Raw genomic sequence first — 12,723 nt, forward strand, 5'->3', positions numbered from 1 at the left:
CACATAAGATTAACCCTACACTAAGTAAAAAGCTCTACAAATAGTAAGAAGAAAACAACACTGCTTCTATTTATTTATTGTTTTTAGACATCCAGCATTGCTATGGGATGGCCAAAAACAAACAAAAAAAACCCTAAGAGTTCAGAAATATGTCCTTGATCTGGATCCCATTTATTCATTTTGTGGACAAAATCCAAATTCAGTGGCATTCCTCTGCATTATGAAACTATTGTCTAACAACTCTTTGAAAGAGGGAGAGCAATAGAACTTAAAGCTGCAGCGTGTAAGTATGCAGCAGTGAGAACCAGAGCCAATCTGTTCAACCCCACAGCATGCTTCAGGAGAGAACTGCTTGAATTTGTCATGCATTTTGCTTCCTACTTCTGAAAAAAAAAAAAGCCATTCTCTGTCAGAACCTTCATGTGCCTTTGACATCATTTGTTCCATCCACCTTAAAGGGTTGCTGATGGGTAAAGGGAGACAAAAGGTGCCAGGCAACCCAAGAAATTGCTTTTCTATTCTTTTCCAAAAAACATAATTAAACTCGGTGTGCATGAGAATTGCTATACTTAGGCAATACTTTTGCAAGGGCCAGACCAAAGAAGAGGCAGTACATGCCATCTGTAACACTGCAAGGATAGTGCTTCCCACCAAGTTCCTTCACACCTTCCCTGAGCTGCCTCTGACCTCCTGGGAAGCCTGGATCTCCATGGATTGAATAGCAACTCTTGGTTGGATACCTGATTTCTTCTTCCTATCCTAGAAGCTTCTTATCCCACGTGTGATCCTGGGAGATGGCTTTGATGAATTCCTGGAGAATGAAGTTCTTGCTCAAGTGGCTCTGGTCCTACCCAACATCCATGCTGTTCTAGGCCTTTATTGCTCGTTTTTCCCTGAAGACAGCCTTGGCAAACCTGAATACTGCCTAATCACCAAGAAATGAAAATCAGTTTTTGTTTTGAGAATGTAGTCCTTTTTTGTTAAAATTTATTTAATGAATATAAATTTCCAAAGTACAGCTTATGGACTACCATGGCTTCCCCCCTCATAACTTCCCTCCCACCCACAACCCTCCCCTCTCCTGCTCCCTCTCCCTTTCCATTCACATCAAGATTCATTTTCAATTCTCTTTATATACAGAAGATCGATTTAGTATATATTAAGTAAAAGATTTCAACAGTTTGCACCCACATAGAAACACAAAGTGAAAAATACTGTTTGAGTACTAGTTATAGCATTAAATCACAATGTACAGCACATTAAGGACAGAGATCCTACATGAGGAGTAAGTGCACAGTGACTCCTGTTGTTGACTTAACAATTTGACACTCTTGTTTATGGCATCAGTAATCCCCCTAGGCTCTTTCACGAGTTGCCAAGGCTATGGAAGCCTTTAGGGTTCGCCTACTTCGATCTTATTCCAACAGGGTCATAGTCAAAGTGGAAGTTCTCTCCTCCCTTCAGAGAAAGTACCTCCTTCTTGGATGACCTGTTCTTTCCACTGGGATCTCACTCACGGAGATCTTTCATTTAGGTCATTTTTTTTTCTTTTGCCAGAGTGTCTTGGCTTTCCATGCCTGAAATACTCTCATGGGCTTTTCAGCTGGATCTGCATGCCTTAAGGGCTGATTCTGAGGCCAGGGTGCTATTTAGGACATCTGCCATTCTATGAGTCTGCTGTGTCTCCCACTTCCCATGTTGGATCGTTCTCTCCCTTTTTTTATTCTATCAGTTAGTATTTGCAGCCACTAGTCTTGTTTATGTGATCCCTTTGGCTCTTAGTCCTATCATTATGATCAATTGTGAGCAGAAATTGATCACTTGGACTAGTGAGATGGCATTGGTACATGCAACCTTAATGGGATTGAATGGAATCCCCTGGCACATTTCTAACTCCACCATTTGGGGCAAGTCTGATTGAGCATGTTCTAAATTGCGCATCTCTTCCCTCTCTTATTCCCACTCTTATATTTAACAGAGATCACTTTTCAGTTAAGTTTCAACACTTAATAATAACTGTGTATTGATTACAGTATTCAACCAAGAGTATTAAGTAGAACAAACAAACAAAAAAATACTAAGAGGGAGAATGTAGTCTTGAGACAAAGACCAAGTTGAGGGCAAAGGGGATCTTATCTCCCTGTAGGCTTCATATCCTGATGTGTGCACTAAAGCTATCCCACCTAGGGAGGAAGGCTATTGAAGAAATGCCTGCCAGGGGAAGTTGTTTGGAGCCCCCAGTACCACAATCTGTCTTCTTTGAGGCCAGTATGCAAAGCACCATGTAGCTGGTTGGTGAAGACATGAGGTTTGCCTTGGCCTCCCCATGAATGTTTCTCTGTATTCCAAGGCAAAGCTTGATGAAAAATGCATGTCTTTCATGCAAGCTCTGTTCATTCAACTTGATGTTCTAAGGTCATAACTCCTTCTGTCTATCAACATAGAAGTCCCAAACAATGAGAGAGAGAGCAAAAGTGTTTCAGAGACTTTAGGAGCTTTGATAGGCAACATTGATAACTATTACATTTTCCCAGACATTTACTGTTCCTTCCAGTTCCATTGGTTCATCCAGCATAGCATTTAGTTTCTATCATGTCTGGAAGCCAAAATCATAAAAGTCCATGGGGTGGGGAATTTAGTGGGGAAAAAACCTCAGGTAGTGAGGAGGTCCAGAGTGATGTATGCAGGGATGTCCTGCCTCCAGGCACACTGCTGGTACCCAGCAGCCAGTCCTGGTGGGGAGCAGAGCAGCACTATGACTTCCTTTATTCAATCTTTCTGAAGCTTGGTCCTTTCATGTATAAAATTGGTGGAATTACAGCTTCTGGTGAAGCAGGGACTTGCTGGAGTGTGGCAAAATCAAATAAGACAATATGTTTAAATTTTTTTTTTAATTTTTGACAGGCAGAGTGGACAGTGAGAGAGAGAGACAGAGAGAAAGGTCTTCCTTTGCCGTTGGTTCACCCTCCAATGGCCGCCGCGGTTGGCGCGCTGCGACCGGCACACCGCACTGATCCGATGGCAGGAGCCAGGTGCTTCTCCTAGTCTCCCATGGGGTGCAGGGCCCAAGCACTTTGGGCCATCCTCCACTGCACTCCCTGGCCACAGCAGAGAGTTGGCCTGGAAGAGGGGCAACCGGGACAGGATCGGTGCCCTTACCGGGACTAGAACCCGGTGTGCCGGCGCCGCAAGGTGGAGGATTAGCCTAGTGAGCCAGGGCGCCGGCCAATATGTTTAATTTTCCTACAGTATCCAGTTAATTCCATTCGTCGACTTGTTCCTTCTTTTTTCCATTTCTGAATTAGAACTAAGGCAGAGTCACGAGGGAATCAACTCTCTATTTAAAATCTTCTAATCTTCCTGTCCTTTGTGGAAAACAAGAAAAGATCACAGCTTTTTCTCCCAAGGAAATGAAACTCTTTACGAAACGGGCTGGTTGATTCCTCCAATCTTGCCTCCCATCTGTCCCCACAGGACCCACTCCCACCCTATCCTTTTGTCTCTTACTACACCAGACCCTAATACCACTGCTTTAACCTCACTTTCCTGGGCCACCTCTGCCTAACACTCTAATTCCTGTGTGAACCTCACTATACTGCAATGTGCTACATGTAGTTGCTCTTTGAGGGGAGGGAGTGGATATTGTTGGTATTTGATCCCAGTGCCCAGTTGGTAATCAATACACCTCTGGTTAAGAAAACATCAACTCACACACTGGGGTGTTGTGAAAATGGCCTAGATGTTTTGAAGGGATCATCCTCTTAGTTTTGTTGCAGACTTCCTACCCTTAAATACAGATGATTTCATTTTGAAGGGGAATATAATTGATTTTTTTCTGTGAACAAGGAAGATACTTCCTTTTTTCTTACAGATGTGTGGTGAAGGACATAAATTACACAGGAAACAGGATGCAGAGACATAAACCTGCTTAATCCAATTATATATTCCAATCAACAGACGGCGTCCCAAGTCGGGAGGGGGAAGCATGAGACAGAGACCACTAGGAAATTTTCTTGACTTTTCTTTGGAAAGAGAGAAAGAGAGGAGAAGAGATTGCAGCTGTCTTAGGAAGTGAGAAACAATGCCTGTGTGCTATACAAAGCAAAACTAATCCTAAAAAGGATTTCAGCCTTAAGACTGTTAAAGAGTAGATACACAAACAATTTACTGAAGACATGAAAAGAAGCAAAAAACATACAAATACATAAAAACAAAGAAACCAAAGTGAGGCAAAGAAGAACCAGGTTTTAAAAAGAAAGGCAATCTAAGTACAATGATTAGATAGAGAAAAAGGCTTGTTGCCCAACACAGATGACACAGACTTTATAATTCTTTTTTTTTAACTTTTATTTAGTAAATATAAATTTCCAAAGTACAGTTTATGGACTACAATGGCTTCCCCCCCATAATTTTCCATCCCACTCGCACCTCCCCATCTCCTGCTGCCTTTCCCATTACATTCACATCAAGATTCATTTTCAATTATCTTTATATACAGAAGATCGATTAACATATATTAAGTAAAGATTTCATCTGTTTGCACCCACACAGAAACACAAAGTGTAAAATACTGTTTCAGTACTAGTTATAGCATTACTTCACATTGGACGACACATTAAGGACAGATCCCACATGAGAAGTAAGTACACAGTGACTCCTGTTGTTGAAAGACTTTATAATTCTTAAGAGGGAGAGTGTAAGGGAGGGCACTGGGTTGAGGTTTGGTGGTGGTGGTGGGGACAGAGGAGCACTGGGGACACTAATAGTTACTGAGCACGGGGCCACACACTTTTCAATTCCTATGCTCCTGACTCACAGCTGACACAATTATGCACCCTTTGACAATGAGATACACCCTGAGAAATGGGTCACTAGGCATTTCTAACACGTTATAGTGTGGACCTAAAAAACTAAGATGGCTACAATGTCTGTCATAAGGTGGTACAATCTTGTTGGCTCACTATTACACACACAGCCTGTCATTGAGCAAAACATTGATATGAGGTATGTGACTATACAGTAATTCTAAAAATTGAGAATTTGTTACCTGTATTATACAAAGAAACAGGATCAGATGTAAACTATTTCAATATTTTTATGTACCTGGATAATGGTGCAGCTGAGATGTGAGCCCACATCTACACAACCCATCTTCCACATTTCCACTAGACCGTGTTCCTTTCTGTCATGGAATGTGACCCATAAGGCTCCATGTCTCTGGCTCCCAGCCCCAGGCTGTTTGTACAGTTGTTTTTGAACTATAGGGCAGGTCCTCAGAGGAACCCTTGTTACATTGCCTTGAGTTAAATGTTTGTCACTTATACTGGGAGCACTGAACCTCTCTGCTACACCTAGCCATGCACCTCTTTCCCTCAGGTGACTTAGCTGTGTCTCAGGCTGATGGAGTAACCACCACCTGGAACCTTCCCAGCATCATGGCAGGAGGTGCATGCTTCAACCCAAAAGGGACCTCGTTTAGCATGCATTTGCCAAAGCTTGACACATGGAAAGCTGACTCCTGAAAATATTTGGTGATCAGCATCAACAGCTACCATTCCATTTGCTGCCCTTAACATATCAGAGATTTTAAGTATTTTATCCTGTTTCTTGTCTGTCTCCCTATGTAGGTACCTAATGGATCTTTTTTTAACAAATATAAATTTCCAAAGTACAACTCTTGGATTATAGCAGCTCTTTCCCCCCATAACCACCCTTCCACCAGCAACCATCCCATCTCCCACTCCCTCTCCCATCCCATTCACATCAAGATTCATTTTCAATTATCTTTATATACAGAAGCTCAATTTAGTATATACTAAGTAAAGATTTCGACAGTTTGCACCTACACAAAAACACAAAATACAAAGTGCTGTTTGAGTACTAGTTATACCATTAATTCACATAGTACAACACATTAAGGACAGAGATCCGACATGGGGAGTAAGTGCACAGTGACTCCTGTTGTTGATTTAACAATTGACACTTATTTATGATGTCAGTAATCACCCGAGGCTTTTGTTGTGAGCTGCCAAGGCTATGGAAGCCTCTTGAGTTTGCCAACTCTGATCTTTTTTTTTAAACTTTTATTTAATGAATATAAATTTCCAAAGTACAGCTTATGGATTACAATGGCTTTTCCCCCAACATAACTTCCCTCCCACCTGCAACCCTCCCCTATCCTGCTCCCTCTCCCCTTCCATTCACATCGAATCATTTTCAATTATCTTTATGTACAGAAGATTAATTTAGCATATATTAAGTAAAGCATAATGAATCAATGTGAATCCATCCAGATTCTTCCATTTTGTTGCAAATGACCGGATTTCATTTTTTGACTGCTGTATAGTATTCTATAGAGTATATATCCCATAATTTCTTTATCCAGTCTCCCATTGATGGGCATTTAGGTTGACTCCTTGTCTTAGCTATTGTGAATTGAGCTGCAATAAACATTAAGGTGCAGACAGCTTTTTTTTGTTTGCCAATTTAATTTCCTTTGGGTAAATCCCAAGGAGTGGGAAGGCTGGTTTGAATGGTAGGGCCATATTCAGGTTTCTGAGGAATCTCCAGACTGACTTCCATAGTGGCTTTACCAGTTTGCATTCCCACCAACAGTGGGTTAGTGTCCCTTTTTCCCCACATCCTCTCCAGCATCTATTGTTGGTAGATTTCTGAATGTGAGCCATTCTCACCGGGGTGAGGTGAAGCCTCATTGTGGTTTTGATTTGCATTTCCCTGATTGCTAGTGATCTTGAACATTTTTTTTTCATGTGTCTGTTGGCCCTTTGGATTTCCTCTTTTGAAAAATGTCTATTGAGGTCCTTGGCCCATCTCTTAAGTGGGTTGTTTGTTTTGATGTTGTGGACTTTCTTGATCTCTTTGTAGATTCTGGTTGTTAATCCTTTATCTGTTGCACCCATCACATGTCTCTAAGGATCCAATCTTCTTTAGACAAGGCCATAGTCAAAGTGGAAGTTCTCTCCTCCCTTCAGAGAAAGGTACCTTCTCATTTGATGGCCCATTCTTTCCACTGGGATCTCACTCACAGAGATCTAAAGAAATTATGGGATTTGTACTCTATAGAATACTATGTGACAGTAAAAAAGAATGAAATCTGGTAATTTGCAACAAAATAGAGGAATCTGGAAAACATAATGCTGAGTGAAATAAGCCAGTCCCAAAGGGACAAATATCATATGTTCTCCCTGATTGGTGATAATTAACTGAGCACCTAAAAGGAAACCTGTTGAAGTGAAATAGACACTATGAGAAATAATGACTTGATCAGCCCTTGTCTTGACTGTCGAGGAACAACTTAATACTTTATTCTTTTTAGTATTTTTTTGTTCTACTTAATACCATTGGTTGAACTCTTTAATTAACACACAATTATTCTTAGGTGTTTAAATTTAACTGAAAAGTGATCCCTATTAAATATAAGAGTGGGAATAAGAGAGGGAGGAGATGTACAGTTCGGCACATGCTCAATCAGACTTACCCCTAATGGTAGAGTTAGCAACGTGCCAGGGGATTCCAATTCAATCTCATCAAGGTGGCATGTACCAATGCCATCTCCCTAGTCAAAGTGATCAGTTTCAGTTCATAATTGATCATAATGATAGGATTAAGTGTCAAAGGGATCAGATAGAGAATGATCCAATATGGGAAGCGTGATATGCAGCAGACTCATAGAATGGTAGATGTGCTAAACAGCACTCTGGCCTCAGAATCAGCCCTTAAGGCATTCGGTTCTGGCTGAAGAGCCCATGAGAGTATTGTAGGCATGGAAAGCCAAGAGATTGTGGCAAAACAAACAAAAAAACCCAATGTTTCTTTAGTGCCCAGAAACTTTCAATAGCAAACAACTTAACAAATGATTAAATGAGGAGCTGAATATCACCAGTTCTGTCTCTTGCTTGCTGAGTGGTCTTGGGCAAGTTCTTTATAGTCTCTGACCCTGTAAGTTTCCCTTTAGAAAATGAGGGTAAAGGAAGATTTCTCACAGGATTTGGTTAGAATTAATAAGATAAGCATGCAAAGCATCTCATACAAGTCCCAGCCAGTAATAAACTCTGGATAAATGTTGATTTCTTTCTACCCCAGTGGCCAAATTTGCCTCTGACTTTTAGTCCATTTCTCAAGCAGATTTATGTGAAAAAAACAGAGCAATTGTGTAGCTTGAATACATTCCATAACATTTCTCTGTCTCTCTGTGTGCAGAACAATACTTATGTTCCTTCCAAAAATTTTCCCCTAGAATTGCTGGAAAATTCTATAAATGGAGCAAGCTTTAAAACTCTGGGTGGGAGTGGGGGTAGGTACAGCCACTGGCCAAGTCTTTTCAACAGTGTAATAAATGAAGTGTGGACCCAATTGGGGAAAACACACACATTCTTCATGGGTCTGATGAAATCATGTATAGCTCCCAGGTGCACTTGACCTGTTAACAACATTTAGACAGATTTGTCTAAGTGTAAACTTTGCACTAAGGCAAAACACACAGCCATCATGGAAACAGTAAAGAAATTATTTAGAACACTGAAAATAGAATTACCATATGATTCAGTCATCCCACTTTTGAGTATATAACCAAAGATAATCAAATAAGTATGCTGAAGAGATATCTGTCCCTCCTGTCCATTCAACATTTTTATAATAGCCGAGATCTGGAATAACCTGGATATCTACAAGCAGATGAATGCATAAAGAATATGTGATAAATATATGCAATGGAATACTCTTCAGGTTTGAAAAAGAAGGTAATTCTGTCATTTTCAATACTATGAATGAACTTGGGGGACTATATACTAAGTAAAAAAAAAATCAGACACAGAAAGACATATACCATATAATATTTTTTTTGGACAGGCGGAGTGGACAGTGAGAGAGAGAGAGACAGGGAGAAAGGTCTTCCTTTTCCATTGGTTCACCCTCCAATGGCCGCCGCAGCATGCATGCTGCAGCAGGCGCACCACGCTGGTCCGAAGCCAAGAGCCAGGTGCTTCTCCTGGACTCGTAAGAGGGTGCAGAGCCCAAGGACTTGGGCCATCCTCCACTGCACTCCCGGGCCATAGCAGATAGCTAGACTGGAAGAGGAGCAACTGGGACAGAATCTGGTGCCCAGACCGCGACTAGAACCCGGTGTGTCGGCACTGTAGGTGGAGGATTAGCCTATTGAGCCACGGCACCGGCCTATACCATATAATCTTATACATAAAATGTAAAGAAATTATAGAGAATAGAATCATAACCAGAGTTGGAGGAGGTGGATAGGAGACAGGGGACATTGGTCAAAGGGTACAAAGTTTAGTTAGATAGGGAAAATGAGCTTTAGTGACCTACAGCACAGAATGGTATATTATTGTAATAAGAAATATGCAATGTATGTTTCAAAATGGCTAAAATTTAAAATTCTTATCACAAAAAATGATGTGAAGTGATACCATGCTGAGTGAATTAAGCCAATCCCAAAGGGACAAATACATGTTCTCCCTGATTGTGACAACTAACCAAGCACCAAAAAGGAAACCTGTTGAAGTAAAAGGGACACTATGAGAAACAGTGACTTGATAGCCCTTGTCCTGACTGTCAAGGAACAACTTAATACTTTATCCCTTTTAGAATTTTTTTTTGTTCTAGTTAATACTATTGGTTGAGCTCTGTAATTAACACACATTTATTCTTAGGTGTTGAAATTTAACTGAAAAATGATCCCTGTTAAATATGAGTGGGAGGTCGGTGCTGTGGCTCAATAGGCTAATCCTCTGCCTAGCAGTGCTGGCGCACCAGGTTCTAGTCCCGGTCGGGGAACCGGATTCTATCCTGGTTGCCCCTCTTCCAGGCCAGCTCTCTGCTGTGGCCCGGGAGTGCAGTGGAGGATGGCCCAAGTACTTGGGCCCTGCACCCCATGGGAGACCAGGAGAAGCACCTGGCTCCTGCCTTCGGATCAGCACGGTGCGCCGGCCACAGCGTGCCAGCCACAGCGGCCATTGGAGGGTGAATCAATGGCAAAAAGAAGACCTTTCTCTCTGTCTCTCTCACTGTCCACTCTGCCTGTCAAAAAAAAAATAGAGTGGGAATAAGAGAGGGAGGAGATGTACAATTTGGAACATGCTCAATCAGACTTGCCTCAAATCGTGGAGGTAGAAACGTGCCAAGGGATTCCAATTCAATCCCATCAAGGTTGCATGTACCAATGCCATCTCACTAGTCCAGGTGATCAATTTCAGTTCACAGTTGATCACACTGATAGGTCTAAGAGTCAAAGGGATCACACAAACAAGACAAGTGTCTGCTAATACTAACTGATAGAATTAAAAAGGAAAGAGAACTATCCAACATGGGAAGTGGGATACACAGCAGACTCACAGAATGGCAGATGTTCTAAACAGCACTCTGGCCTCAGAATCAGCCCTTAAGGCATTCAGATCTGGCTGAAGAGCCCATGAGAGTATTGTAGGCATGGAAAGCCAAGACACAATGGAAAAGAAAAAGAAGAAGACCTAAATGAAAGATCTCTGTGATTGAGATCCCAGTGGAAAGAACGGGGCCATCAAAGAAGGAGGTACCTTTCTCTGAAGGGAGGAGAGAACTTCCACTTTGACTATGATCTTGTCTAAATAAGATCGAAGTCAGCGAACTCAAGAGGCTTCCATAACCTTGGAAACTCATGACTGGATCCTAGGGAGATTTCTGACGCCATAAACAAGAGTGTCAAATTGTTAAGTCAACAACACGAATCACTGTGTACTTACTCCTCATGTGGGATCTGTCCTTAATGTGTTGTCCAATGTGAATTAATGCTATAACTAGTACTCAAACAGTATTTTACACTTTATGTTCTGTGTGGCTGCAAACTGTTGAAATCTTTACTTAATATATACTAAATCGATCTTCTGTATATAAAGATAATTGAAAATGAATCTTGATGTGAATGGAATGGGAGAGGGAGCAGGAGATGGGAGGGGTGCGGGTGGGAGGGAAGTTATGGTGGGGGGAGCCTTTGTAATCCATAAACTGTACTTTGGAAATTATATTTACTAAATAAAAGTTTTTTAAAAATTATTAATTAGCCTGATTTAATCATTTGACCTCATAAATATTATATCAGAGCTCCACATTGTACCCATGAGCTATTAATGATTTATCAATTAAATGTCAAATTAACTAATCAATAATCACATTTTCTCATTCTGAACATACACCAGAAAATTTGTTGGAAACAAGGAAAATCCAAGCATTGTATGTAGTTTGATTTTTTTTTTCTGCTCCTTAGTAGCTTGCCTGGTTGTGGCCAACCGCACACAAACTCCAGACATTAAATTCAGAGAAGCACAAAGTTTCTGAGGTAAGTGGGAGTATAGAGTCAGTGCTTAAGGAAGGCTGGTGAGCTCTGGTTTTGAGAGCCTGGAGTGAGTAAGACAAGGGAGAGCACATCCATAGTTAATACCATCATGAAAAAAGGAAAAATGAAAGCAAACTCACAAGCACACAAAGCTTCAAAGAACTTTCTGTGGTTCCCTGCCGTGTGTATTTTTATGAGATAATTTGCTTGGAAATGTATTGTTTGAAAAACTAGATAGAATTAGAGTCACAATGTCCCAGATTGAGCTGAATGTAGTGAGTCAGAATACCATAGGCTATATGTTTATGAAATAGCTTTCATGATGTGGTGGAGAGAGAATGGGAATTGGATTCAGAAGTAAGGCTGCCCTCCTCATTTTACCAGCTGCATGACTTTGTGTAAATTGTTAACTGTCCAAGCCTCAGTTTTCTCATCTGGACTATGGGGAGATAAAAGCTAATTTAGTTTAGTGAGCTGATGTTTGTGAAATGGTGCTGTTCATTTTAAAGTTCAAGGGAGGCATTCATAATTATTCTGGAACATTATAAATTTTCTTATTTATCATTAGGGAATAAAGACTCATGACTCCCTTCTTTATACCACACCCCACTTTCCTGTGGAGCCAGATAATGTGTGAGCATTTTGAAAACAATGCATTTTCATGAACTTGTTGGGACTTCTTGTATGCATGAGTTTCAAAATTTTTTGCACCAAAATAAACTTATCTTTTATCTCTTCTCCCATGAACTTTTTACAGTCTCTTTGTTCTGTTAATTTGAAGTCTCCTTGTACTATTTGAATTCCCCTCGAATTACTGAAGTCCCCTTGTATTATAATACTGAGTATTTTTTATAAATCTTTTATTTAATGAATACAAATTTCATAGGTACAGCTTTAGGAATATACTGGTTCTTCCCCCCAAACCCACTCTCCCACCTCCACTCTCATCCCACCTCCTACTCTCTCTCCCATCCCATTCTTCATTAAGATTCATTTTTAATTAATCTTATATACAGAAGACCAACTCTATACTAAGTAACAATTTCCACAATTTGCACCCACATAGATACACAAAGTATGAAGTACTGTTTGAAAACAAGTTTTGCTAGCATACCATAAAGACTCAAAAAATATCTATTGTATCAATAAATGGATACAAACTGATTTCAAAACAAGTTAATTTTAAAAAGGAAACAAGTTCTACAGTTAATTTTCATAGTGCAACTCATTAAGAACAGAGATCCTACATGGGGTAAGTGCACAGTGACTCCTGTTGTTGATTTAACAATTGACACTTTTTTATGATGTCAGTGATCACCAGAGGCTCTTGTCATGAACTGCCAAGGATATGTAAGCCTTTTGAATCCACAGTCTCCATC

Source organism: Lepus europaeus, chromosome 12 (genome assembly GCF_033115175.1).
Source record: "Lepus europaeus isolate LE1 chromosome 12, mLepTim1.pri, whole genome shotgun sequence".
Lineage (NCBI taxonomy): Eukaryota > Metazoa > Chordata > Mammalia > Lagomorpha > Leporidae > Lepus > Lepus europaeus.